The sequence below is a fragment of the Stegostoma tigrinum genome, chromosome 22, assembly GCF_030684315.1.
Source record: "Stegostoma tigrinum isolate sSteTig4 chromosome 22, sSteTig4.hap1, whole genome shotgun sequence".
NCBI lineage: Eukaryota > Metazoa > Chordata > Chondrichthyes > Orectolobiformes > Stegostomatidae > Stegostoma > Stegostoma tigrinum.
In genome coordinates, this window is record NC_081375.1 from 36,339,101 (window position 1) to 36,345,100 (window position 6,000).

The 6,000-nt window shown below is 41.5% G+C and overlaps 1 protein-coding gene across 1 annotated transcript in view; it reads right to left on the reverse strand.

Annotated features, from left to right (window-relative positions):
• Positions 1-2,499, reverse strand: part of LOC125463635 (protein HEATR9-like) — a 79,571-nt gene extending 77,072 nt beyond the window's left edge. Inside the window, exon 1 of the mRNA XM_048555166.2 lies at positions 2,275-2,499. The gene's annotated coding sequence lies outside the window, so the exon portion shown is untranslated. The remainder of the gene's footprint in view (positions 1-2,274) is intronic.
• Between the last annotated feature and the right edge of the window lie 3,501 nt (positions 2,500-6,000).

Below are 6,000 nucleotides of genomic sequence, written 5' to 3' on the forward strand. Positions count from 1 at the left end.
TGCTGAAAGTTGTAGATATGGTGGGGATGATCCTTTTGATGCAGAGACTGCTTCAATGGAAAGTGAGGACAATGGGAACCCTTCCGTTATTTTAGGAGAGAGAGAGGAAAGGGTGAGGGTGTAAGTGTAAGAAATGTGTTGGACATGGCTTCGGGCCTTGTCAACCATGCTTGTATGTACTGGGACTGAGACAATTAGTTTCTAACAGCTATAACCATCTTTGGTACACTAAGTATTTTTCTAATCAGTGGAAGTACTGCCTGTGATTCCCATTTATGTTCGCTCTTCCACTGTCACCAACTATACGCTCAGTTGCTACAAGTGTAGTGGGGCACCTCCTCCTCTACCACTCACTGGTCTCCTGTTGGATCACTCTGGGTTTCCTGTCAATGTCTCTCTGCCTTGCCCTACCTGAAGGTATTGGATTCAAATGCTGGCTTGATATCAAGGACAATGATGCTCATTTCATCTCTTCAACTCAGTTCTTTCATTCTGCTTGGAAGAAGGTCATATCAAAGTTTGGAGCCTAAAGGCCCTGGCAGAGCCCAACTAAGCATCAGTCAACAGGTTATTCCCACATAACTGCTATGTGGTGATACTGTCAAAAACACCGCACATTATGTTGCTGATGACTGAGAGTGAACTGCCAATAATCAGTCAAATTAGATTTTTCCTGCTTTTTGTTTGCAGAACAGACCCAGGTGATTTTCTACATTGTTCGGTAGATGCCACGCATAGTAGAAACACCGTGAACTAAACAAAAGATGCACTTCATGAAGTCAGCACAGCTCGTGTAACAGCAACTTACAAACTCACTATCTCCACCACCTAGAACTCCAAGGGCTGCAGGAGCATGGGAACAACACCAGCTGAAAGTTCCCCCTCCAAGCCATCTACCATTCTAACTTGGAAACAAATCCCACCCCCAACCTCATCCCAAAACCAGCCCAGCTCGTCCCCGCCTCCTTGACCTGTCCGTCTTTTCTCCCACCTACCTGCTCCTCCCACCTCACTGACGAACCCCCACCCCAAAGTCCTACCTACCAGCCTCATCCCACCTCCTTGACCTGTCCGTTTTTCCTCGACTGACCAACCCTCATCCCAACTCCCCACCGACACTCACCTTTACTGGCTCCATCCCCGCCTCCCTGACCTGTCCGACTTCTCTCCACCCTATCTGCTCCTTTATCCACCTTCCATCATCGCCTCCGCTCCACCTCCCCCCACCATTCATTTCAGAGTCCCCTTCCCCTCCTCCATTTCTGAAGAAGGGCTCAGACCCAAAACGTCAGCTTTCCTGCTCTTCAGATGCTTCTTGACCTGCTGTGTTCATCCAGCTGTACACCTTGTTATCACAGATTCTCCAGCATCTGCAGTTCCTACTATCATTCCTTCAGTGTCACTGGTTCAAAATCCTGAAACTCCTTCCCTAACAATACTGTGGGTGTACCTACACCACATGGCCTGTAGCGATTCAAGAATGTCGTTCGTTACCGTCTTTCCCAGGGGAACTGGAGATAGGCAATAAATGCCAGTGTCAGCCACATCCCATGAGTATTTTAAACATTGTAGATTTCTTGTCTCCTGTTTGTTCTTTGCTGCAATAATGTGAATTCATCTTCACAGTTCCATAGGCAGTCTGCAGTACTTCAGAGACTATTCACGTGTGAGACTTGACACTGGGAGGATGGGATGTTCATCAGATTGGGGCATCTCAGTGCATTTTTTTTATCCAAGAAGCGCACACATACACACACAAATGCATAGACGCCCATAGACAAAGGGGTACACATACTGATTCATAGAAACACAGACACACACAAACAAACTCACTCAGATAGATGAGAGATAATGGGAACTGCAGATGCTGGAGAATCCAAGATAACAAAGTGTGAAGCTGGATGAACACAGCAGGCCAAGCAGCATCTCAGGAGCACAAAAGCTGACGTTTCGGGCCTAGACCCTCAGATAGATGCTGCTGATGACAGTGGATACAAGCAGCCTGCGACTCCTGACCAATCCCTCCTTCTTCCCTCCTCACTGAGGTCAATGGTAACAACCAGGTTCGGATGAAGCCCTCACCACAGGCCACATCATTCTCGGTGTGGCGTTGCAGCCGAGAGCTGTAGCTCGCAGTTTGGCGGGGAATGCGGGCAGGACCTCTCCTCATGTAGTTCCTTTCGAACAAATCACTGCGAGGAAAGTCGCAGTTGCCCATTATTGTACTTTCCCAACTGTCCCGGTGCGGAAGAGTGACAGTAGCCGGCATCCTACCTCCATCTGTCGGATTCCCCCAGTCTCGGTGCCCGAGCAACTCTGCTCTCGGTTGCTACAACTGGAGCGGGGCACCTCCCTCTCCGCGTCTCACTGGTGTCCTTCTTGATCTCTGTAAATGTCTCTCTGCCTTACCTTTCCTGCAAGTATCAGGTTCCTTAGCTGTTACTCCGGCGAAGGGATGAAAGAAGTCCCCAATAAAACTAACAACACCTACTCATCAAAAAGCTGTTTGCCAAGTACAGTTTAGCTTCAGGTGCCACCGTAACTTTTATCCAGGCATGCGCATAGGGAGAACCAATAGTTAAGAGAACTCAACAGCATTACAAAATGCAACAAAGCGCCAAGGAAATCCAACAATGGAAGTCAAAGTGAAAACCTCAAGGACTGCAAGATGCCGTGGGTTTTGAGGGGTAATAATCAGTCAGGACGTCACTAAAGTCTAAGTCTCTTCAACTGCTCTATCAAACATCCACTGACCATTACGAAGTGAGGAGTGGGGCTGTTCATCCTAAGGTGTCCAAATAAGTAACTGCAAAGATAGTTGATTGCAATCTTCCAAAGTTCTGAAAAACTCCCAGCTGATTGAAAATTCACAAAAGTAACATTTCCATTCAAGAAAGGAAGTGGACAGAAAGCATGAAGACAAAGGCTAGTTAGTCTCATGTCTGCCATTGGATAAACACTAGAATCCATTATGAAGGAGAGAGTAGCAGAACATTTAGAAAACCACAATACAATTAGGCAGAGTGAATATAATTTTGCAAAAGAGAAACAGCGTTTGACAAATTCATTACAGTTCTTTAATGATGTATTAGCAGGACAGATAAAGGAGAAAATTTGGATTTCCAAAAGACAATGATAGGTCACGCAAACAGGTACTGTAAGAGATAAAATTGCAAGGTATTTGGAGTAATAAATCAGCGCAGATAGACGATTGCTAACGAACAAGAAACAAAGGGTTGGGATAAACAGATAAATACTCCATGCAACTGACTGGCAAATTGTTACATACAGTGAGTCTAGTTCTTCTTGGCAAAAACATAGACTGCCATCCAGCAGATAGTATTTTAGCCTCAACTGGAGTATTATTTCCAGTTCTGGAAAGATGGTGCAGACACCAGTGCCTGAATAGCGCCTTTGTGTGCTATAACAATTCTGTGATCCTGTGGATTGTGTTACTCAAAGTGTTTCTAGCTGTGTCTGTATAGCAAATGACATAGTGGTTATGGGGTATCAAGAAAAAGAACATGACAACAATCTTCATATTCAACTGGAGATGCCTATTAAGAAAAAAATGTGCCATTAATGTGAAAAGTATTAATTTATTTCATTCAGTTGACTTTGGGTGAGAATACAGAAGGCCTGGTGACTAAGTTTGCAGATGACACCAAGATTGGCATATAGAGAACAGTGAAGAATGTTATCTAAAATTGCAAAGAGATCTTGAACAATTGGGTCAAAGGACTGAGAAATGGCAGAAATGGAATTCAATTTGGATAAGTGGGAGTTATTGCATTTTGGTAGTACAAACGAAGACTGGCTTATACAATTAATTATAGAGCCCTGTGTAGTGTTGTAGAACAGAGAGACCTAGGGGTTCAGGTAGATAATTCTTTGAAATTTGCATCACAGAAGACAGGGTGGTTAAGAAGGGTGGTTAGCATTCTTGCCTTCATTGCTCAGACCTTTGAGCAATGGGGTTGGTACGTCATGTTTAGGTTGTATAGGACATTAGTGATGCTTTTTTGGCAATACTGTGTGCAGTTCCAGTCACGCTGCTCTAGGAAGCGTGTTAATAAATTAGAGAAAGTTCAGAAAAAAATTACCAGCATGTTGCCAGGAATGGAGGGTTTGAATTGTAAACATAGGCTGGATAGGCTGGGACATCTCACTGGAGCAAAGGAGGTTGAGGGATGACCTTACAGAGGTTTATAAAATCATGTGGGGCATAGATAAGGTGAATAGCAAGGGTCTTTTCCTTTGGGTGGGGAGTTCAAAACTACACAGCATGTTTTGAAGTTGAGAGTAGAAAGATTTAAAAAGGACATGAGGGGCAACTTATTTACACAGAGAGTGGTTCATGTTTGGAATGAACTGTCAGAGAAAATGGTGGATGCAGGTATAGTTACAATGTTTAAATGACATTTGAATAAGTTCATGAATAGGAAGGGTTGGAGGGATATGAGCCAAGCTCAGGCAGGTGGGACTAGTTCAGTTTGGGAACATGGTTGACATGGACTGGTTGGACCAAAAGGTCTGTTTTCATGCTGCATTACTCTATGAATCTGCTACTAATAGATAACCAGATACATTATCTACACCTCTAGAGACTTAAAGGTATTTTAAACTAGTTTATTATAATACCTAACTTTTCTTTTGTTTCTGTTTCATTCTGTTTCTGATTCATCAAAGCAACCACTTTTTGAAGACTACCTAAAATATCATGATGCAAGTAAAAGGGTGCCAAAAAGTTATTGAAAATGCAAAAATGGAATAGAAGAGTAAACTAGCCAGAAAGATTTAAAAAACAGGTTGGAGCTTTAATATTTACATAGAAAGAGTAATTAAAGTAAACATTGATCTCTTGGAAATGGACAGGAAATATTGCCATGGAATGAAAAAATGCTGGAAGCACTGAATCAATATCTGTGGCTGTTTTTAAGGTAGAAGATATTTCTTCATCAGAAATAGAAGCTATCCCAGCTGCTAAAAAGAGTGAATAAATTAACAGAATTAATAATTGCAGTTAAAAAATGTAATAGAGAAGCTTAATGGACTAAAATCCACTAAAACCTTAGGACGTGACTGGCTACAATCCAACGGCTTGAAGAAATAGACACAGACATAATGGATGCGCTCGCTAAAGTTTTTCCAAAATTTGCTAAATTCTAAAAGTCTCATTATGTTGAAAGTTGGCAAACATTACATTACTTCTCAAGAAAGTAGAGAGAAAGAAAACTGTGATCGATAGTCAATTTGGTCTATGTTCAGTTGTTGAGGAAATGCTGGAATTTATTATTAAGGAAGTCTTCAGAAGGCACTTGGAAAAGCACAGTATGATGAGCACAAGTCAAAATTGTCTCCTTGTGCACTGTAATCATTCTACGATTTCTGTGATTTGCATCATTCCCAACAGTAATACAAGTCAAAACATGGCTTTTTTACAGAAGGCATGTTCTGTTTGATAATTTTATCAGCTTTTTTAAGGATTAAATAGTAGTGTAGATAATGGGGAACTGATATACTTTGATTTTCAATTAGACTTCAAAAACAAGATGAGATATTGATGGTAATATATTAGTGTAGATAAGAATTGATTAAAGATTAGCCTAGAAGCAAAGAGTGAACATGAACAGGGCATTTTCAAATTGGCTTGCAGTGAATAATGGAGTACCAAAAGGATCAGCACTGGCATCATATTTATTTATGATCTGTATTAATGACTTGAATGAAGAAACAGAGTTTTGTAAATAAATTTCATGATGCAAAGCTAGCTGGAAAGGTAAACAATGGGGAGAATACAAAGAGGCTGAAAAGATATATGTACTCATTAAGTTACTGGAGATCAAGCTAGCAGATGGAATATAATTTAACTGTGTCTTAATTCAAATTGGTGACGCAAGTAGAAAAGTTATTTTTTAAAAAAATGTATGTAACTTGTGAGTGTTCATGTTTCTTTCACTCCCATCCTTTCTATCTTCCCTTCCCTTTGACTATTCTTTC